Source organism: Quercus lobata, chromosome 8 (genome assembly GCF_001633185.2).
Source record: "Quercus lobata isolate SW786 chromosome 8, ValleyOak3.0 Primary Assembly, whole genome shotgun sequence".
NCBI lineage: Eukaryota > Viridiplantae > Streptophyta > Magnoliopsida > Fagales > Fagaceae > Quercus > Quercus lobata.
In genome coordinates this window covers 16,269,920-16,293,472 of record NC_044911.1, presented here as the reverse complement: position 1 = coordinate 16,293,472, position 23,553 = coordinate 16,269,920, and the positions used below count along the sequence as shown (strand labels likewise).

The following is a 23,553-nucleotide window of genomic DNA, read 5'->3' as shown; positions in this document are numbered from 1 at the left end:
AGGATCCTCAAAATTAATATGTTTTCCATTCACACTAATTAATATGGAACCTCTAGTCTATACTCAAAACTGTAAATTCTTCTTTTACCTTTTCTGGAACAACGTAAATATATAAAGGTCCATATTCAAAGGGAAATTCTTCTTTTACTTTATCCGGTACAATGTAAACAAACAATAAAGGTCCATATTCAAATTTTTTACAGTAACATGGTATCCTCTAAAGTCATCACCAATTCATATGAAGGATGATTTAGAATTGCCGACTCTCTATCCGTCTGCACATTGTGTAAACGTATGAGAAGGTACAGAGGCCCAGAATTACAACAAGTAACAGTTTTCTCTTTAATATAAAAAGACTAGCTTCTTGAATCGTCTGTTACTCGTTATGAAAATTACTGATTGTCTTTGCCTATTTATAGTCCATCAAAAGCTTGCACTTTGATACCCGTTAAGCAAAAATTTTATATTTCACCCACGATCAATGATATGCGTATTCCATTCATTGCAGCAAGGGGATTGTATAATATATACTATATATTACTTTCTCTAAACAAAGAAGTACACTACAATCAATGATTGTCTTTAAACTTCTTGTTGTGTACTGTTTCTTATCCTGCTTCTTAAGATTTTCTGCTGCAATAGACACTATCACTCCAAGCCATTCCATCAGAGACGGTGACACTTTAGTTTCAGCTGGTGGAACCTTTGAACTGGGATTCTTCAGTCCTGGCAATTCAAAAAGCCGATACTTGGGAATATGGTATGGGATATCTACTGACGCAGTTGTATGGGTAGCTAACAGGGAGACTCCAATTCCTAATCGCTCCGGAGTTTTGAAGGTTACAAATGAAGGAGATATTGTTGTTCTCAGCAACACAGATACTATCGTTTGGTCATCCAATACGTCAAGTGCTGCAGAGAGTCCAGTCGTACAGCTCTTAGATTCAGGAAATCTTGTTGTGAAGGATGGAAATGACGATGACCTGGAGAACTTTTTGTGGCAGAGTTTTGATTATCCTTGCGACACATTGCTGCCAGGAATGAAGTTGGGAAAGAACTTTGTGACAGGTCTAGAATGTTCTTTAACATCTTGGAAGAGCACAGAAAATCCTGCTCAAGGCGAGTTTTTATTAAGAATAAATCCTCATGGGTTTCCACAGCTAGTTGCTATGAAGGGAGATAAAATAACTACTAGAGCAGGGTCATGGAATGGCCTACGTTTTACAGGATATCCTGGGTTAATACCAAATCCAATATTTCAGTATGAATTTGTGTTGAATGAGAATGAGGAATATTACGAGTTCACACTTGTGAACAGTTCAGTCATTTCAAGGCTTGTATGTAGCCCATCAGGCATTGCGGGACGCTTTACATGGAATGATCGGACACACGGTTGGAAGCTTTACTCTACATCCCAGGTGGATCAGTGTGAAAATTATGCCTTCTGTGGTGCATATGCTACCTGCAATGCTAATAGCTCTCCAGTATGTACATGCTTGGAAGGGTTTGTGTCCAAATCTCAAAAACATTGGAATTCAGTAGATTGGTCTGATGGTTGTGTTCGGAGGACTCAATTGGAATGCAATGCTGGAGACGTCTTCCAGAAATACACGGGGTTGAAATTGCCTGACACATCTTCTTCCTGGTTTAATATGACCATGAGCCTTGAAGAATGTGAGGGATTGTGTTTGAAAAACTGTTCTTGCACAGCATATTCAAATTTAGATATCAGGGGAAAAGGAAGTGGCTGCTTGCTTTGGTTCAATAACCTGAACGATATGAGAGTATACTCCCATGGTGGGCAAGACCTATATATAAGGCTGGCCAGTTCAGAAATAGGTACTTTTTACTTCTCTTGTATGTTTTCTTTTTATTTTTCTCATTTATTATAAATAAAGGACAAATTGGCCACATATATTGCTTCGTTTTCTGTTGGTACTTTTCTTTTTTGGATGAATCAGTGAATTGATTCATAGAAAGATACACAATACAAGCTCAAACTGGCAGCAACTGTCCTGCAGGCATAGTACTTCCACAGAAGAACCATAAGAATCTAAACCTTACAATTCACTAAAATTTCTTGCTGAATACAGAGAAAGGTATTCCCCATTTAAAACATAAGGCCCTTTTTTAAAATTGAGTTACCATAGCTTGCCTTAAACACCAACCAGCACTAACTTCCCATTAGATAGCATGGATTGTACTGTCCTCTGATTTGAGTTGACAGGCTATTTGTGGTTTTCAAAACTTCTAACATATGTTCATTCAGACATTTTCTTTTCGGTACATTTTCGGGGTGAAGAAGGAGCGAGTGGGGATGGGGGACAAGAACCAACATTAATTTGTAAAAAAAACATATGCAAAATATGTAGGATGTTTGGTTGGTGAAGTCTGACTCACAAGTTAGAAAATTGAAAAAGAATGTGAAAAGTACAGGAAACTGTGGTGGTTTCTGTGCCATGGGAACTAGGATGTCATTGTGTTGCGCCCTAATGATTCATCCACCTTATTTTTACCATTTCTCTTTCCTATTTAAGGTCAAGATAAATTATTTTCATGAATTAGGCTTGGCAACCAGCAGGTACTTATGAAGCTAGTAACAAAAGCCCCATATATGTTCATTTACTCTACTTCTCATTTTCAGATGATATTAAGAAAAACAGACATTCCAGCAAGATAAAACAAGCAGGAATCATAGTAGCCTCTGCAATACTAGTCATGGGAATTATAATACTTGGAGTAATCTCATATGTTCGGAAGAAGAAACTTCGTTTCAAAGGTAAAGCTGTAAGACATGGACTGATAATTTCTGATGCATGATAATAGATTTTACAACAAAGAAATTTTAATTTGAAGAAATGCATCAGACTTGGTGGTTAGTCAATTCAATAATACCATTCAAGTTATTCATGCCAATCCATCTCCTATTATTTCAGGAATCATGAGGAATGATTATGACAATGAAGGCAGGAAAGAAGATATGGAGTTACCCATCTTTGATTTGATGGCCATCGCTAATGCCACCTGTAACTTTTCAAGCAACAACAAGTTGGGAGAAGGTGGCTTTGGATCTGTATATAAGGTAAACAAAAACATGCTTAGCTAGACGAGCTATCTTCTTTGGCAAAATTTCCTAATCTTTTGATTTTTAGGGTACACTGCAAGAGGGGGCATGTGGTAGCTGTAAAGAGGCTTTCTAAGAATTCTGGACAAGGATTGAATGAGTTCAAAAATGAAGTTATTTTAATTGCTAAACTACAACACCACAATCTTGTCAAGCTTCTCGGTTGTTGCATTGAAGGAAATGAGAAAATGTTAATCTATGAATATATGCCTAACAAAAGCTTGGACGCCTTTATTTTTGGTTTGAGATTTGACCTTTCTTGCTCAATGACATTCAAGTTTAATGTTTTCATCTTCCATCGATGAAATTGTTTGTTAAGAATTCAGGTAGGATTATGCTAACATGAACATAAATTGGTCAGATCATACAAGAAGCACATTACTAGATTGGCATAACCGCATCCACATTATTTGTGGCATTGCTAGGGGGCTTCTCTATCTTCATCAAGACTCTAGACTCAGAATTATCCACAGAGATCTCAAAGCAAGCAATATCCTTCTAGATGAAAGTATGAATCCAAAAATTTCAGACTTTGGCTTGGCTAGAACATTTGGTGGAGATCAAATTGAGGCCAACACCAATAGAATTGTTGGAACATAGTAGGTGGACTTTTACTTTTTACATAATTTACACTTCTTTTCTTTTGTAAGATTCTCTTAGCTTGCAATGGTTTTTTTGTAGTGGTTATATGTCTCCTGAGTATGCGGGGCATGGACAGTTCTCAATCAAATCCGACATCTTTAGCTTTGGAGTTTTGGTGTTAGAGATAGTGAGCGGGAAAAGGAACCGGGGGTTTTTTCACCTAGAAGACCACCTCTATCTCCTTGGACATGTAAGCATGAAGAGTTATTCTACTAATTTACTATGTTGAACAGAGTTGCAGTTTTAAATAGTATAGTTCCTCTAAGGAAATCTGCCAATGACATGCTTTAGCAATCATATATAATTCCCTTGTTTTTTCCTCTAATCAAGCGAAGTAGTCATGGGCTAAAAGAAGCACAAATTAGGAATAAAAAGATGTCCAAATCAACCTCTTACATTTATGATTTTGACCTCGTTTAAGGCCTGGAGATTATGGATTGAAGATAAGGCAATGGAACTGGCAGATAAAGCTTTAGGCAACATGTGCACTCTATCTGATCAAGTGCTACGATGTGTTCATGTGGGCTTGTTATGTGTGCAGCAACGACCGGAAGATAGGCCAGACATGTCATCTGTGGTTCTAATGTTAAGCAGTGAGATTTTACTGCCTAAGCCCAATCAACCAGGTTTCTATATGGAAAAGGCTCTACCTGAAGCAGATTCTTCATCAACAAAGCATGAAGCATGTTCAGCCAATGAAATTACTATCACGTTAGTAAAGGGAAGGTAAAATGTCATCACATTGTTCAAGATCAAACAGCTTTAGTTTTTAGCCAAGGACTATAATGTTTGGGATCTTGTATTTTTGAGAGTTAAAAAGTAATAACGTTTAAAAAGTCTTTTTATGAAAAGAGAGACAATATGTTGAGATATACCACATTTCAAAAGTTGGCATTTTGTCCATAGAAAAAACTCTGTCGGTGTATTGTAACCCATCTCTTCATTTGCCGTTAGAAAAAACACCTTTTTTTTTAAAAAAAAAAAAAAAAAAAAAAAAAAAAAAAAAAAAAAACCTTAAAATGAATCAAAAAGAAGGGTTTGAAATTTCATTTGTAATGTTATCAGTTTCTTAATATAGCTTTAACCAAGAAGAATCAGTGATACTGACCTTCATTTGTATGGTCCAAATAAAGCAAAAATTTATTATCCATATGTAACACATCCCTATTCTGCACAAAAGTTTCCAATTTGCTAAAATGGGCCCAACATTATTTTTACACTGAGATTTGGCGATTAGTTGGGCGGAGGAAATTTGGCCATGGTAAAGACAGGGGAGTTTCGTCGGTTGCAAAATAGAGTCAGAATTTGGGGATCAGGTTTCTAGAGAGAGAGAGAGAGAGCTCATGTTTTTTGAAGATACGTGGAAAGTTCCAATGAATATTATCGGCTGCACCAGTTAAGCTGTGGAGATGGAGATGGATCATGGCCAAATACCACGTATGACAAAATTTTCAGCAAAATAGTACTATGCGCAAACTAAATAGGAGAATACCTCCTTTTTGAAACTCTATTTTATGAAAATCAAGTTTTGTATAGGACTCAATTTCACAGATATCGAATTCTAAAAGAAAATGCACATAACTAAATTTTATAAATATCGAGTTACACATGGTATTTTTTATGCATAAAACTTGATATCATTGAAATCACAAAATCGAGTTCCAAAAAAGTCGTTTTCTAATACATAGTTTGTGAATACTCTATTTTGCTGAAAACTTCGAAAATATGTGGTATTTGGCTATTTTGATGGATTAGTGGGTGGGCTCTTAGTGGCTTGAGCTTTATTAGGCATATTGCAAACGATTTTGAAATTGGGTGGGTTACTTTATGTGATAGAATAGGTGGTTTAAATGTTTAATTCATTTTGTTTCTATGGAATGGCAAATTTTTTTTTTTTTTTAATTTTGTTTTTTCCTTAATTATATATATATATATATATATATATATATATATTGTTCTGTTTTGGCATAAGAGAGACATAAAAAGAGAACAAAAATGCATTTTTTGATTATAGGAAACGGAGCAAATTTTAGGTGGATAAAGTGTTAACTTTCAGATCACAGATAGAAAACGTGATTTCAGGCCAAGTAGATTTACTATAATTACCCCTTAAATAAACTAGTTGCAAACCTATACAATGCACAATAAAGCTTTACATAAAGATATAACTTAATTTTGTTTGTCTCTTGTTTTAAACAAATAAAGTTGGGTTTTTTGGTCTCTTCATGCACAAAGCAAATCCAACTAAATGAAAACTGGTAAATAAATGGAAAGGCCCCTTCAAAGAAAATAATAGATAACAAAATTTGAAAAGATATTGAGAAACATAGAAAATTGTAAAGGCTAGCATGTAATATCAAGATAGCAAAGTGTTTGCTGATATTATAGAAAATTACCATAAAATCAGTGGCAGAATCGAATTGGGGCATGGCTCCTGAATGTTTTTTCCAAAAAAAAAAAATTGAAATATATAAATTTAAGGAAAATTATAGTAAACCCAAGTTAGGCATGTTTTTATTTTACCATCCTTGGTATAAAAGTTCACACTTTGCCCATGGGAAATTTTAGCTAGCTAAAGAAGAAAGGAAGAATTCAGGCGAGATGTAATGAGGAAATTCGATCTGTGACCCGTGTTTTTCAAGCGCAAATGGAATCAGAACTGGCCGTTCTTGGTTGGATTCGCAATCACTACTAGTGCTATCAAAAGGCCAGTTTTGTTAGTCTGTCATAACTTACCTCATTACTTTGCCTTAAAAACACAAAAAAAAAAAAAATAAAAAAATAATAAATCAGATCAAAAAGTGTTTTTTTTTTTTTTTGGGTAAAAATTGTGCAAGGAAGAACTTTAAGTGAATGCTTTTCTGAGGAGGATCATCAATGCGCCGGTAAACACTACTGCCAGTGATGGTGCTAGTGTGTAGAGCGCATAAACAGGTTTGAGTTTTGTTTTATCACTTTATGTTATGAGTTTTGTATTTTGGGGCTTTTGGTAGATGAGGTTTGAGGTCTCTGTTTATGGAGATGATGAATTTGGTGGGGATTGTTGCTTGTAATGAAGGAGATAATAGAGAAATGGGAGATTTTGTATTGTGGAGGCAAAGATGGATTGGGGTTTATGGAGAGAGAGAGAGAGAGAGAGAGAGAGCTACTCTGATTGCTAGTAGTGGCCAGGTGGCCATGGGCGGAGTTAGAAATTTTGGTTTGGGAGGGCCGAGGTTAAACTATCTCGTAGTGAGTCACAATTCAAGAAAAACTCAAAATGTTACATATATGTTTTTGTGTATTAGTTTAATCAATGTAATTCTCATTAGCACTTAAAAAAACTAAATGACCAATAAAGTATCTTAAGTTCATTTTCCCTTCTAAGTTTCTCTTAGTCCTTTTAACAACCATAAGTTCAACCATTCAAGAAATTAAATATAAATATAACAATTACATCCACAAGAAAATATAAAATTTTTAGAATTAAAAATAACAAAATCCTTATAAGCCAATATGAAATTATATATAAAAATACAAGATGACTTTGGTATTTTGAATAAATCTTATCTATTGGTTTAATAAAAAAAAATAAATAAAAAGGAGAAGAATACTCTAGTACTTCTCAAGATCTTAAAGTCATTTTTGCTAGTTTCAAATAAGCTTAGCACTCTTTTTTGAGACAAAATTATAAATTTTATGCAAAAAAAAAGAAGGAATACAAAGCCAAAAGAATGGCCACAACAAAATAGAGCAGAGAAAACAAATTAGGAAAAATAGCAATAGGTATATTAAGTAACAGAGAGCAACATTTACTAGCAAGTAGCAATAGATGCGAAAAACAATCTCAGCTTACAACATAGAGCAATATAATAACAATAAAGAGCAATATCAGCTCACACCAGATCAGAAAAATATATTGAAGTTTGGGAATTGAAAAGGTAAAACTTCTAATCAAGCCAATGGTTTGACATATGAAGGAGTTTCAACAGTAAAAACTAATAATAAATGAGGGAAAATATTAAACGTGGACAAATGGGGGGGCCAAATAAGTTTTCATGTGGGGGCCAATTCTTAGAAAAATGGTTCAAGTATGCAATTTTACCTACCTTAAATTATTATTATTATTTTTTAAGTTTTGGGGGGGCCATGGCCCCTCCAGTCACCGATGTAACTCCGCCTCTGGTGGTGGCAGCCATGACGTTCAACAATGGCTTGTAATGGCAATGCAGCAACTGAGGGTTTTTTTTTTTTTTTTAATATCCCAAATATGGGGGTAGAAGTGATTTTTTATCAGAGACTTTATTAGTGCTTTACAGTTGAGAGAGTTTCAACCAAGTGCTTTACATGTACCACTTGCTCCAATTTCAAGGGGATGGGTGATCATGTGTATGGTTAAAAAATCATTCACTTTAGAAGAAAAAATTGATATTGGTTTCTTTTTCTTATTTTATTTTTATCTTTAATTGATAAATATATTATATAACATATAACATAAATCATTATTAATTTGACAAAAATATATAATTTTTATTTGATTATTTATTTATTTTTTGCATTCAATAATTGTTCTATAATTTTTAATAATCTATTAGTAACTTTTTATCTTAATAATTATACTTAATGCGCAATTTAAATTGAAAATCTAGGTCAAATGGACAAGCTAATTAAAATCTTTTTTTTTTTTTTTTGAGGGACAAGCTAAAAACTATTGAGTTATAAATTACTCCACTTAACTTGTATTGCATTTCGAATTGTACTTGTTATATTATTTTAATACATGCCTACATGGGTATAATATATACAGAGAAATAAATTAATCATCTTATTTTTATTAGACCCCCAAGACAAATTTCTGGTTTCACAACTGTATATAATGTAGCCATATCTCCCTTTCAACTTTTTCTCCATCAGTCTATCATCAATCCACCTAAAGAAAACAAAAATGAAAAATTTGCTTACGAAAATTATTAATAAATAAATAAATAAATAAAAGAAGAAGAAGAAATAACATTAATAGCCATCAAAAGCTAACTTAGAGGGAAAAATCTAATTGAATTCTTCTCAAAAAAAAAAAAAAAAAAGGCAATTATCTCTATAGTTGATGTCCCTTCCGGAGTGTGCATTGGGCATTATCTAGGAAATGAAATACAAACACCGAAAGAAGCACCACAAATTCGGCAAAAAGAGCCAAATAGCACTATTTGGCGAAATATTTAGTAATTTACCATTATTTGCAAAATATTTAGTAATTTACCATTGTTTTAAAACTCGAGTTAATAAAACTCGATACAAAATGTGCCACGGTGGCACTCGATGAATTGAAATTTAGAATTAAAAATGTTACATGGAACTCTAGATCCTTCTCTAATTTTTCACTAGTTTCAAAATAAAGTGGGTCTTCTAAAATAATAAAAATCAATCAAGTTTTCACCGATTTAGAGAGAGAGAGAAACATGGTTTGGGTTCCAAATTAACACTAGCTCTTATCATAAACCAATAAACTTCAAAAATTGAAATCTGTTAGGTTCTAAGGAATTAGAAATTAATGTATTAGAACTTCATTATGTATATATTGGCAAACCATGATCAAAACATTCAGTTTAGATTTAGGCTGCTCAAAGTGTGTTTATGTGTAAAGTTGGAATCGAGTGTACTACAGGATTTAATGTGTAAATCTGTAAAGCTCAATTGATCAAAAATTAGACTCGATCGATCGAAGCTTATGCAACTTGTTTTTTTGCAGAATTTTCCAACTTAAACCCAAGCTCATATGACGTGTAGGGTTTTATGTTTTGCTTCTAGTATAAAAAGAAAAACTCTAACCACGTTTTAAATGTTGTTGATATGTTGTGTGTATGAATCTCTTGTGAGATCTAAAGGTGTTTGCCTTCATACATAGTTAGGGTTATCAAGATCAAGATTGATGTCGAGAGCTTAGTGATCGCTTCAGTTGCTGCATAAAGAGCTTAAAGAAAATACGAGTGAGAATGCTTATGGTAGCTGTGAATCCAAGAAAGAAGTAGTCCATGGACTTAGAGCTGTCACGTGGTCGTGGTAGTAAGTTTTCTACTTGAGGTAACAATAGGATATTAGTGGTCTAAGTCGCTATTGTAAAATTTTAATTCTTTTATAGTAGATCTGTTTTACCTTGAGGATAACTAGATTAAAGGTTTTTTATCGGTTTGGTTTTCCTGGGTTATCATATCGTTGTGTTCTTTATTTTCTGCATTGTTTACTTGATATGATTTACTTGTGTTAAACTAGACTTGAATAATTTATCTAAGTAATCACTTGGCTAAATATCTAGGTTAATCAACTTGTATTTTAAGGGGTCTAAAAACGTACAAGTGGTATCAGAGCAGGTTAGCTCTAGCAATTAGATCTTTTGATCTAAGAGTTGATCCTTGACCCCTGTTGTCATGGATACTTGGAAGTTCTTATTGCTAAAGTTCCAACTTGTCTACTTTTGGTTTGTGTCTCTTGTTGCTTTTGTTAAGTCTTTCCTTGAGTAACTTGGTATAATTACATGTGATAATAATTATTTGTGTTATACTGTTTTAACCGCCTTAAAGGCATGTGATGACTCAATTAGATATCACTTTGATAGGCCAAAAATGTATTGACCCCTTGTGATAAATTAATTGATTAATTAGTTTAGTTTATTAATTAATCAAATTAACATGCAATGTACGTGGTAGCACAAACAAATTACCAATTAAACTAAGTAGGCAGCGGAAATTAAATTGACATGGTGATTTGTTTACGAATGGGGAAAACCTACACAGCAAAAACCTCATCGGGTGATTTTAAGGTCACCACTCCCAAGAATCCACTATTATCAAAACAAATGGTTACAAGTAGTACCTTATACCAACCTACAGTTAAACTTTTACCTCAATACCCAATTGGACTTGTTCTATAGTGACAATCTCTCATTTTCAATGCATGGCTTCCAGTATGTGACTAACCAATTGTGCAGTTCCCAGTACGTGACTTTAATCACCAACTAGAGAAGGTTGTACCTCAATACCCAATTGGACTTGTTCTGTAGTGACAATCTCTCCTTTTCAATCCATGGCTTCCAGTATGTGACTAACCAATTGCGCGGTTCTCAATACATGACTTCAATCACCAATTAGAGAAGGTTGTTGGCTGCAAAGTTCTTTAGTTCATCACACGATGAAGATCAAGAAGTTGCTTGGTCACAAAACCCTACGGTGTACAAACACAGAAACTTCTTCAAGAAGGATGAACTAGGGTATATTCTGTCTCCGATCACAATTTGCTTGAACAAAACTTTACTCAACACTTGTGTAACTTGTATCACCTTTGACGGACCATAAAATAATTCTTATATATGTTTAGGGTTGTGAGAAAAGAAAGCCCAAACATATAGTCACGAATTGGATGAAAAACAATCCTGAAAAACTGAACTTCATAAATCTCGACAGATACCCTATTTGTCGAGCCACTGGATTCAGACAACTCTAAGTCTCGATAGATGCTAGCTGTCGAGTTTTAATGAACAACACTTTTCAAACTTGATTCTTGGACAGACTTTCATGGTTTTAACACTTAAACTTGAAACCTTATTTCTTGAAGTATTAAACACATCCTAGGTCTATCCAATTCCAAGTAAAGTGAATTTTGTTAAAGGATTAACTAATTACATAAAATAGTGACATATGTTCCTAACATGTGAAACACATATGTCATAACAATCTCTCCCTTTGGCAATCCGTGACAAAACAACAAGAAACAAATGAACATATGAGAGAAGTCATAAATCACTTAACTCATACTCACTTGTTGAATACAATAAAATCTATCCTAACACAAACTCTTGAAAAACTTTGTAAGAAGAGAGTTTATGGCAAGTAGACTTTGACAACCTGTATTTCTGAAACACTTTAAATAAAACTTATCAAGGCATCTTAGTGTGAAACAGAAATAATAAATTGCATACAAGATATAAGAAGCATGTGCATAAACTTAGAAAAGAAACAACACATGTAAGGGTAGGTGAAAAACATACATCAATATATAAAGAATATAAGTACAATGTATGTCAAAATGGTCACAAGACCCATGTACAAGAACAATGTATCTAAAAATGAGAGAAAAGAAAAAGATACATAAAATCCTCATTACATCCTTCGATATCAACACTCCCTCTAACAAAAATATCCTATACTAACTCTCCCCCTAACTATGACTACTCTCATAACCAAAACTACTTCCCCTTTTTGTCACGAGTGACAAAGGGTAAAAGTGTCAAGTAGGCAACTTGTTAGCACTAGAAGAGCTAGCATTTCCATCATCCTCATTATCGGAAGCAGTAGCATCATCATCATCATCCTCATCCTCAAAAGCCTCTAGAGTAGGTGGAGGAGAAGTAATGAAGCCACCCATGACCACCTGGCATCATGCAATATGACTAACATGAGAGGGAAAATCTATACTAAGATGCTCTAAAAGTGAAAGCAAAAATCGAACACAAGGCTCTGTAATAGAGTTATAGTGAGATGTTAAGAAAACAAGGGCCTTTAGCAAAGCCCGAACAATAAGTGAACTGACGCTCACCCCAATCAAAAGGGCGCTCATAAAAAGAAGAAATAAGCTCATCTTTAGACATGGTCTTAAGATGATCATAACTAGGGTAGTCAGGATACTCTACCTTAGGGACATGGAGCACATCAAACACAATATTTGGTGTGACGACAATGCGCATACCTCGAATGTGAGTAATAAAGAGAGGTACTAAAAAATGAAATCCATGCATGTTGGAGTAAAACTCCTGGCGTTCAGAATGAATGCCTCATTGGGTAAAGTTCTTAAAGAAGTTCGATTTGGCCTTCTCATCACGGAACCAGACATGAGATGGTGTAGGATCAGAAGAAGTGGATGCCCCGGAACGAAAAGGGTTCTAGGACGGAGTATATTTGTGTTTGGGTGCCACAGAAGTAGACTAACGCAAACAAAAGAGAGAGAGAGAGAGGGAGAAAGAGATAATTAGAAAAGTCCTAAGCAGCAAAAATATATCAAAATATAGAGAATAGAAAGAATGTATGCATGAGAATGCATGAACATGTGACATGCAAAGGTAATTGCATCATGGGCTCAGCCTAATCCAATCCTACCAGCACACAATCAGTTGCACATATATCACACACATCTAAATGTGTGAAAATATAGTCATAATGCACATGAGATGCAATGCATGAAGTTTTAAGATCACATAAGCATAACCCAACCCAAAAATTTCACCAAAACTTCATCAATTTCGAAGAACCCCAAATTTTTCCCAAAAAAAAAAAAAAAAAAAAAACCCAAAATCTAGGTCAAAATGCATGAACATGAATGATGAAAGACAAGAAAAGAGACCATACCTATGAAAATGCAAGCAAACGATCAAGGAAAGAGTAAGAAAGATGAAGTGGTTGAGTTGAGAGTTTTAGGAGTGAGAGAGATGAGAAACTATTGAAAGAGATCAAAGAAATGAGATCAGAAATCACAATTCACATATATATAGAAACCTCATAAATCTCGATTGATCGAGATGTATTGAGCTTTAAAATGCGTCTTCTAATTGTCGAGCCAACTATCGAAGGGACAGAAAGTTTGTCGATCGATCGACCTAGCTATCGAGAGGTGTCAAGATTGCGATAAAAAACAACTGAAGAGCTTGATAGATAAGCTAGGTATTGAGAGGTGTCGAGGAGCTGTCGAGATTGCTTAAAAACAATTTTTCAAAGAAGAGAAAAACACAAATATGAATGCAATCAAACATGCAACTTAACTAAGGATCCAAACAACATTTTTGAACTCTTAAAATCATCTCTCAACAATAAAAATGTTAAGCACAACGATCCCAAAACACACACATACACTAAACAAGTCTAACTAATTTTATATTTCAAAAACAAGTTAAAACAGTTTAGTGAGCATATATTAACATGGATAAACCTTGTGATGGCCAAATCACATTGTACCTGTACATGTATCGAGAGTAGTAAAGAATATTGCGTGTTGTGTGTAAAAAACATCGCAAGATTGCATAAGCGTCTACATGTTATAACGATTTGAGATATGAGAAAATCACTTTAACTTACACACAATTATAACTATTTGATGGGGACTATCACCTTCAAGGTACATTTTATAGCTCTCACATCTCCTAAAATACACGCTTGCAAACATATATAAAGCATTTTGATCTTTTTGCTTTTATTTTCTTTGCATATTTTTCTTTTAAGAAAACCATGCATGGGCATATAAGAGATAGAAAAGAAATACCCAATTATGTTAAGCATTTGAGATTCCACTTTTACTATGTCGAAGCATACAAATGTCATTTCATGATTGGCGGAAAACAGTGATGAGATGGTTATTTATGTATTTTTCTTAGGATTTTCTAATCTTTCCCGTCAAAAAGAGTAATACGAGTGTTAAGTACAAGAAATTACTTAATCTTACTCATCACAAACACGAGCCATAAAGCTCATTTACTTAGTTGTGCATAGAGACGCTCATTTAAGTTACAAAAGATACAAAGTTTAGAAAACTTTGTTTCAATGACCATTCAAGGTACACAAGTACCAATGTACACAAACACACTGTTTTGTATTTTTCAATTTTTATTTTTATTTTTATATGAAAAACAAAATAAACCAAAACTGAAAAGGAAACAGACAAAAGCAAATTAAACAAAGCAATGCATAAAACTAGACTAACTCAAAACAATAAAGCAAAACACACAAGTAATGCAAACTCAAAAGCAAGAAGAGAGAGAGAAAAAGTGATAGAATCACTTGGAGTCCTTTTCCTTCCGTACTTTGGAAGAACCTTTCCTTTGAGTGAATCCTTGAACCGGAGGTGAAGGGGAAGAATTGAAACTATTCAAGTTCAAAAGGAACATGGGGCTTTGAGAAGATCTCCAAGGGGAGCAAAAGAGGATGGAAACTGATTCTGGTTTTCTGATGCGATCATGTCGTTGCTCTGTTGAGTGGCTAACCACTTATAGCAATTATGTTGAGTATGACCAACTACTCCATAGTGATGACAAAGATGCTGCTTCTTCTGTTTAAGCTTTTGAGAGTTAGCCTTCTTAGCTCTAGGGTTTTTAACTTCTTTCTTATCCAACTTAGAGGGTGCTCCTAAGATAGATTTATCCTTGTCTATGTTCTCACTAGCTAATTCATTTTTAACAATATTGTTCTCAGTTTCAACATTATTAGTAGGAGAACAAAAATAGTAGTATAAGTAGAAGCGATATTAGGAGAAGAGAAATTATACCCTAAACCGGTTCGATCGGAAGCAAATTTCTGAAGATTAAGCATTCCATTGAGCTTAGCGCTTGGAGTCCTTTCCAGCTAAGCTTTGACTTGGAACAGTTCTGCCTTAAGCTTCTTGATCTTCTCAGCCAAGAAGTTATTCTCAAACCTTAGTGCTCCAATAGTCTAATTGGCTTCATCAAACTTTGTAGAGATTTATTCTCGCTCCAGTTCCACATCACTAAGCTTCTTGGTGGTCAACCTATATAACTTCTTAGGCTTTTCAGAGACCTTGTATAACTTTGTATAGGTTGTGTGGATGTCATCTTGTTCATCCATCTTCTCAAATTTGGACTCCACCAATTCCTCTTCTTCATCCACATCTTCAACAATCCCCTCAGTAGGATTGACAGTGGCAGTGAAGGCATTTAGGATTCCGTCACCCTCATTGTTGAAATCATCCTCAGGCTTAGTGTCACTCGACGTAGCAGCAAGTGCCTTACTCTTCCCAATTGTTTTGACATATGTAGGACACTCTTGTTTCATATGACCGAAACCTTGACACCCAAAGCACTTTGGTCTTAAGGGAACAGTGTACTGACCGCCATCCCTAGCATCCTTCTTCCCTTTGTCTTGGTTCTTGAACTGCGAGGAGCTAGTTTGCCTACGGTCTTTGTCGAAGCCCTTCCCATTGGCATTCTTCATGAACTTCTTGAATTGCCTTGTAATGTAGGATTTCATCGCCTGAAGACTCATCAATATCACTACTCTTGGCCTTCAATGCCATGTTCTTGCTCTTGCTCGATTTCCCGATCCTTGTCAAACCCAACTCATTGGTCTGCAAATTTCCAACCAGCTCTGTCAGAGGAATCTTGTCAATTTCCTTTGATTCCTCGATCGCGGTGATCTTGGCATGGAATCTCTTGGGTAGAGATCTGAGCACCTTTCTCACAATCTTAGATTCAAGAATGGTTTCCCCAAGATTGAAAGTTGAGTTTACTATGTCCTTAAGCTTGGTATAGAACTCATCGAATAACTCATCTTTCTCCATCTTGATTTCTTCAAAGCTTGTAGTGAGCCTCTGAAGTTTTGAATCTTTGATAGCCTTGGTTCCTTCATAGGTTGTTTGGAGGATGATCCAAACTTTCTTCGCAGTTTCAGTGGAGGATATCTTCTTGAATTCCTCATTTGTGACCGCAATGAATAAGACATTCAATGCTCTGTTGTTGAAATTTGCCGCCTTGATCTTAGCATCATCCTAATCGGCCAACACTTCCTTTGACTTGATCCAGCCTATCTCCATAGCTTGCCACACTTTCTCATCTAGAGACTGTAAGAAAGCTCTCATGCGTACTTTCCAGTATGCATAGTTAGTGCCATCAAATAAAGGAGGTATAATAAAGATTAACCCTAATTAGAGTGTGCTTGCTTTGATACCACTTGATAGGCCAAAAATGAATTGACCTCTTGTAATAAATTAATTGATTAATTAGCCAAGTTTATTAATTAATCAAATTAACATGTAATGTATGTGATAGCACAAACAAATCACCAATTAAACTAAGTATGCAGTGGAAATTAAATTGACACGATGATTTGTTTACAAATGGGTAAAACTTACACGGCAAAAACCCCACTGGGTGATTTTAAAGTCACCACTCCCGAAAATCCACTATTATCAAAACAAGCGGTTACAAGTAAATGAATCGTAGTACCTTATACCAACTTACAGTTGAACTCTTACCCCAATACCCAATTGGACTTGTTCTGTAGTGACATTCTCTCATTTTCAACGCACGGCTCTTAGTACGTAATTAACTAATTGCACGATTCCTAGTACGCGACTTCGATCACCAACAAGAGAAGGTTGTAGGATGCCAACAATTTTAGTTCATCACACGATGAAGATCAAGAAGTTGCTTGGTCACAAAACCTTACGGTGTACAAACACAGCAGCTACTTCAAGAAGGATAAATTAAGGCAAATTCTATCTCCGGTCACAATTTGCTTGAACAAAACTTTGCTCAACACTTGTGCAACTTATGTCACCTTTGACGGCCCTTAAAATAATCCTTATATATGTTTAGGGTAGTGAGAAAAGAAAACCCAAATATATAATCACAGATTGGATGAAAAATAGTCCTGAAAAACTGAACTTCATAAACCTCGACAGATACCCTATCTGTCGAGCTGCTGTCGAGCCACGGGATTCAGACAGCTCTAAATCTTGATAGATTCTAGCTGTCAAGCTAGCTATCGAGCTTTAATGAACAATACTTTTCACACTCGATTGTTGGACAAAATTTTATGGCTTTAACACTTGAACTTGAAACCTTATTTCTTGAAGCATTAAACACATCCTAGATCTACCAAATTATAAGTAAAGTGCGTTTTGTCAAAAGATTAGCCAATTACATAAAATAGTGACATATGTTCCTAACATGTGAAAGACATATGTCTTAACACACTTTATTAGGGATTTGGTTGAAAGAAAGATTCTAGCTCTTGAATATATCCTTACTGAACGTCAGAATGCTAACATATTCACCAAACCTCTTTATAGAAGTAATTTTGAGACACTTTGTCAAGTAATTGGTGTGATTCTGTGTCCCTAATCATCTTTGGTTTTCATGGTCATTGAGCTTCATCTCTTTATTCTTTGTGACCTTTCTTTTTTATTGTTTTTATTTTCTTTGTTTTTAGGATTTGCATTGCATAACATTCATGCATTTCATGCTAGGTTGTTTTTGTTATTTTTTCAAAAAACAAAAACAAAAAAAACAAAAAAAAAAAAGAGGAAAAGGAAAGAAAAATGTGTTTTGCATTATTTTTCTTCGATTTGAAATCAAGGTTGGCCATATTATCTTTACATAACATGTGTATGTATCCTGTTTAGCTTGGATGAGCTTATTTTATTGTACTTTACTAGTTTGAGTTTTGTAGTGCATGTTGTGTGGGAATTGTTTATAGTTTTTGATCACATGATCTTGATCTTGAAATCATATGCTTTTGATTGCAAAGAATAAAAAATCCTAAGAGAAAGATATAAATAACCATCTCATCACTGTTTACTAGCCAATCATGAACACCTTAGTGCATATTATATGATTTTGTACTCGAGAAAGTGTAGCACATGTACAAAAAAAACATAAGGTGTAGCCTCGGTTTAAATAATAAAATTGGTGTATACATTATTGGGCTATAATAAATTCAAAATTAAATAAAATTGGTGTGTATATTATGATGTAACTCTTTAGGTGATAGTTACTTTCAAACTTATGTGATGAATTTTGTAGAAATTGTGATTGATTATTATCTACTTATCCCATCACATGTATCTCATGTTTTTACTAGTTGCACACACTACACAAGTTATTCTTTGTTAAACTTAGTACATTACATTGTGTGTGAACTTATTGTGGCCATCCAAGATTAAAATTTCCTTGATTTTGATGCAAAATATGTTTTAATATTTGAGCTTTGAGGACAAATTGATTGAAAATCTTATTTTTGGAAGATCTAGGTTGAATTCAAGGGTTTTTGAAAAACTTTTCATCTCATACTCATGCATTTCATTCATAAAACAATGTGCTTTGAGGAGTTTCTACATTAAAATGCTTTGCTCGATCAATTGAAATTGCGATAAATATTTTCGTTTCAATCTACGTGGCTCGATCGATGCTCGATTGGTGCTGGATCGATCGAAATTGATTATCGATTGATCGAACCTAATTTTCGACCGATCGAAATTCGGTCTGAAGGTTTTTTAAAAAGCTTTTTCTCTCATGTGTTCTTCACTTTATTCAACTTTTCAAAAAACCTTTTGCTCTCTCTCTCTCTTCGACCGATCCACCTCAAACCAATTTTTGTCATTTTCTTCCTAATTTTTCTCAAAGGTTTTTGTCTTTAAGTGCCGGTATGTCCTATTTACCCCTTCTTTTTCATTTTATTCACATATTTCATGCATTTTAGGTGTAATTTTTTGACCTATAGGAATTTGGGGTTTTTGATGTTTCAATTGGTCTCTTTCAAATTTAATCATTGGGATTTTGTTCTTAGATGCTGTAAACATGATTCCCATGCTTTAATTTGATTAAATTTGTGATTTGGGAAAATTTTGAAATTCTAGGGCTTGAAACTACATGAATTTGGGGATTTTGTTCAATTGGGCTTAACTTGATAAAATTGACTTGTGTAATTGATTAATTATGTCATTATATATTGTTATCTAATTAGTATAATGATAAATTGGTCAATTTGGTTGGATTTTTGAAGTTGGGTATTTTCAAATTTGGGGTTTTTGTACTAAAACTCATGTTTAAGTCAAATTGTTGGTTTCTAAAGTGTAATTGAACTGTTCTCAATGCATTAGTGCATGCATCATCTGTTCATGCATCATATAGATTGTTCTTTTCTATATTTTTGTGCTCTAACTCTTTCTAATGTAGTTTGCCCTTGGTTTTCTTTGTTTTTTTTCCTTGGTCTCTGTTTTTGTTTTTCTTTTAATCTTTCAGCATCATGTTTAAGAAAATTAGAGCCAACAGGAAAACCTCCTCTTCCTCTACTTCTACCATTGAGAGTGATAGGTTTAGAATCGAGAAACACCAAGATAATTATGAAAAACTTTATATCTTTAGATCGATGTGGGCTGAGCATAAAGTGATCCTTGATGAGTAAGATCCTGAGATACGTAGGAACTTTGAGAGTCAGGGTTGGTTACCTCTTTTGGACATTTCTCATCCCCTTACGGTTGTTTTGATTAGAGAGTTCTACTCGAACCTCTCTGTTCACTCCACTTCATCCAACATTCAGTTTGTGAAGAGTTGGATAAAGGGAGAAGAGTATGTCATTACTCCTCAGGTAGTGGCCTCTGCTCTTGGTGTACCTTTGGTACAACAACCTGTCTATCCTTATGATGAGGACCCTCCCCTTGATGAGATCTTGTCTCACATTACCGGTACTTCCATTCGATGGGTTTTGATCCTCGTATCACTACTCATGAGCTTACAAAGCTCAACTATCTGTTTTTCTGGATTGCTTGTCATTCTCTTTAGCCTATCTCTCACTTGCACACCATTCCTATTAAGCAATGTGCATTTTTGTATGCCCTTATGACTGATGCTCCTATGAGTTTTTCTACCCTTTTCATTCATTCTTTGGTTGAGGTTCATAGGAGTAGTTCTAAATCATAGTCTTTTCTTTCCTGTTTTTATTCATAGGATTTTGTTACATCTAGGTTTAGAGGTTTTTCTTACATCTGAGCCTGTCCATATTATTGCTTCCATAGGTGCCACCTTTCTTAGGCAGAGAGCTGCTTAGTTGGAAGCTAGCTCTAAATGCCCTCGAGTCAAGTCTTCTACAGGTGCTGCATCTCAGCCTCCTACTTTTGGCGACCCTATAGCTGAGGAGTATGTCGATCCCACAGCCGTTGTTGATCCTCCACCAACTTCTTCTTCGAGTGATGCTTCTTTACGGAGTATGCTAGAGACTGTCATGACCATTTAGGTGGCTTAGGGACAGATTTTGGTGGATGTGCTCATGGAGCTTCAGGCTTTGCGTGTTGATTTGGTGAGTTCTAGACGTTCTCCACCACCTCCTTTTGATGTTGAGTCTTGATTGCCCTTTGGCAATTCTTCACAAAAAATGGGGAGTACATACTGATGGAGATAGGGGGAGTTTTGATGTTTTTGGAGCTTTAGATTGTATCTAGGAGCTTTTTGTATATGTTTTTGGCTTGTGATGTATTTTTTTTTTCTCTTCTGATGTATTTATTTTCTTATAGGTTGTATATGTCAAGAGGAGACATTATGTTTTTTTATTTTTTATTTTTTTTTTTTTTCTGTTTCTTGTTTCACATGTGCAACATTGGCTATTGATTTATATTATGAGGTTATTCATGATATATGTCCTTTTTATTTTATGTTTTTGTGAAATCAAGAAGTTATTTTGTTTTACTTGTATTTTCCACACATGCGTTTATGTGTTTGTTGAGTGTTTCAGGAATATACAGGTTGATTCAATCGTGCTGCTATCTACACTAATAACTAATAGATAGTAATTAGGTTGAATTGTTTATTAGGCATTTTATTGTAATGGGCTGTTTTGTAACTTTGAGCATTTTTGTTTTGGTATATGTTTTGTTACGAATTGCCAACGGGGGAGTTTGTTAGGTTCTAAGGAATTAGGAACTAATGTATTAGAACTTCATTATGAATATGTTGGCAAACCATAATCAAAACATTCAGTCTAGATTTAGGTTGCTCAAAGTGTGTTTATGTGTAAAGTTGGAAATGAGTGTACTGTAGGATTTAATGTGTAAATCTACAAAGCTCGATTGATAAAAAATTAGACTTGATTGATCGAAGCTCATGTAGATTGTTTTTCTGCAGAATTTTCCAACTTAAGCCCAAGTCCATATGACTTGTAGCGTTTTATGTTTTGCTTCTAGTATAAAAAGAAAAACCCTAACCACATCTTAAATGTTGTTGATATGCTGTGTGTATGAATCTCTTGTGAGATTTAGAGGTATTTGCCTTCATACATACTTAGGGTTATCAAGATCAAAATTGATGTTGAGAACTTGGTGATCGCTTCAGTTGTTGCATAAAGAGCTTAAAGAAAACACAAGTGGGAGTGCTTGTGATTGTTGTGAATCCAAGAAAGAAGTAGTCCGTGGACTCGAAGCTGTCACGTGGTCGTGGTAGTAAGTTTTCTACTCAAGGTAGCAATAGGATGTTAATGGTCTAAGTCGCTATTGTAAAACTTCAATTCTTTCATGGTGGATTTGTTTTACCTTGAGGATAGCTAGGTTAATTAATCCTTCCCAAGTTTTTTACCGATTTGGTTTTCCTAGGTTATCATATCATTGTATTCTTTATTTTTCGCATTGTTTACTTGATATGATTTACTTGTGTTAACCTAGACTTGAATAATTTATCTAAGTAATCACTTGGCTAAATATCTAGGTTAATCAACTTGTGTTTTAAGGGGTCTAAAAACGTACAAAATCTAATATGGTAGGGATTATTGCTCAGCTCATACCCAAATCCCGATCTCAACTACTGATGATGAGAGAATAAGATTAAATTCTAAACCTCTCAGCTCCTAAGATACTTGGCCCATTTCATATATGTAATCTACAAATTGGTGGATATAGAAATGGAGGGTTAGATCGTAAAGGAGATAGTGACGTTGATTGTTGGAGAATGATCAAAATAAGAAGGAAGCAGTGGGCCCAAGTCAAAGTTCAAGTCTCTATGGAAGACTCCAGCAAATGGCGATGATGCTCCTCCTCCTTCTCCAGCAATGATTGGTACCTCACTTGAGTCTTTGGCTTGGTCTTATTGATGTCGTCGCTGTCGTAGCTTCAAAGATTAAACTGGCTTGCTCTTATAGTGAGTCTTGGCTTGCTTTTATATATAAGCTATTAGAAGATCCATTTTATTTTGAAATCGGTGAAAACTGAAAACTTAAACAAGGAACTCGATTTATAGTAAAAAAGGGTGTTCCACATTACAAGAAACTTAATTTTCTGAACTCGAGTTTCACGTGGCATTTTTAAAATATATAATACTTTTGAAAGTATTCTATAATTACTTGCATTTCAAAGCCAAAGTTCCAACCTATTTCCATTCAAACCCATTAATAAATCAACTAATCTTGCCACCCAGCAGATAGGGATGGCCATGGGTAGGGTATGGATCGGGTATGCCCATACCCTACCCAAAAAGTTTGCCCATGGATACCCAATTATCAATACCCATTAGTATCCATACTCGAATCTTACCCAAATATATTATCCATGGATATTCATATCCTACCTGAAACCCATTAAATTTTTTTTTTAGCCAAAACATTTTAACGTAAAAACTAAAAACTAACCGATCTTTAAAAAAGAAAAAACTAACCAATCTTAAAAAAGAAAAAACAAAGCTTTGAATATCACGGAAAATATCTCTCTTTCTCTTTCTTTTAAATCCAAATATGGAATTCACAAATTTAGAGAGTATTCAGATATGATTTGATGTTGATGAAGATGAGCGAGTACGAATTCGTGGGTGGTGAAAATGGTGGCGATGAGGACAGAGTGACAGAGTGAGAGGTTAGGCTACTGAGCATCGACGATTTGATGCTGTTATCGCAACTGTTGATACTGCTGGAGCTAGCTTCGGCATTCAGTATTTCGCTGGAACCCTACAGGACCGCCGTGGAAGTCAACCGCGTGTTGCAAACAACGTTCTCGACTCTTTGTGGGGTCAACCACTCGACAGCGAAGGGATCGCTATTCGAAATGACGGATTTAGATCCTGACCCAGACCAGGACCCGATGGTCGTGGAGGTGGACGAGAACGAGATTACCAATCGAGACGGGTTTGGGTCAGATCTGAAAAGATCGAGAAAAGACGACGAGTGTTGTGTGGAAATAGAAGTAGAAGAAGCCGATTCGGCACTCCGTAACAATGAGAACGACAAGTTGTCGGTGGCGGCCAAGATTAGCGATTCACAGACGTGGTGGATCAATGCTGCTATGAC

The 23,553-nt window shown here is 35.0% G+C and overlaps 1 pseudogene; it reads left to right on the top strand.

Moving 5' to 3' along the window:
• The first annotated feature begins 519 nt into the window (after positions 1 to 519).
• Positions 520 to 4,629, top strand: LOC115958311 (annotated as a pseudogene).
• The last annotated feature ends 18,924 nt before the right edge of the window (positions 4,630 to 23,553 follow it).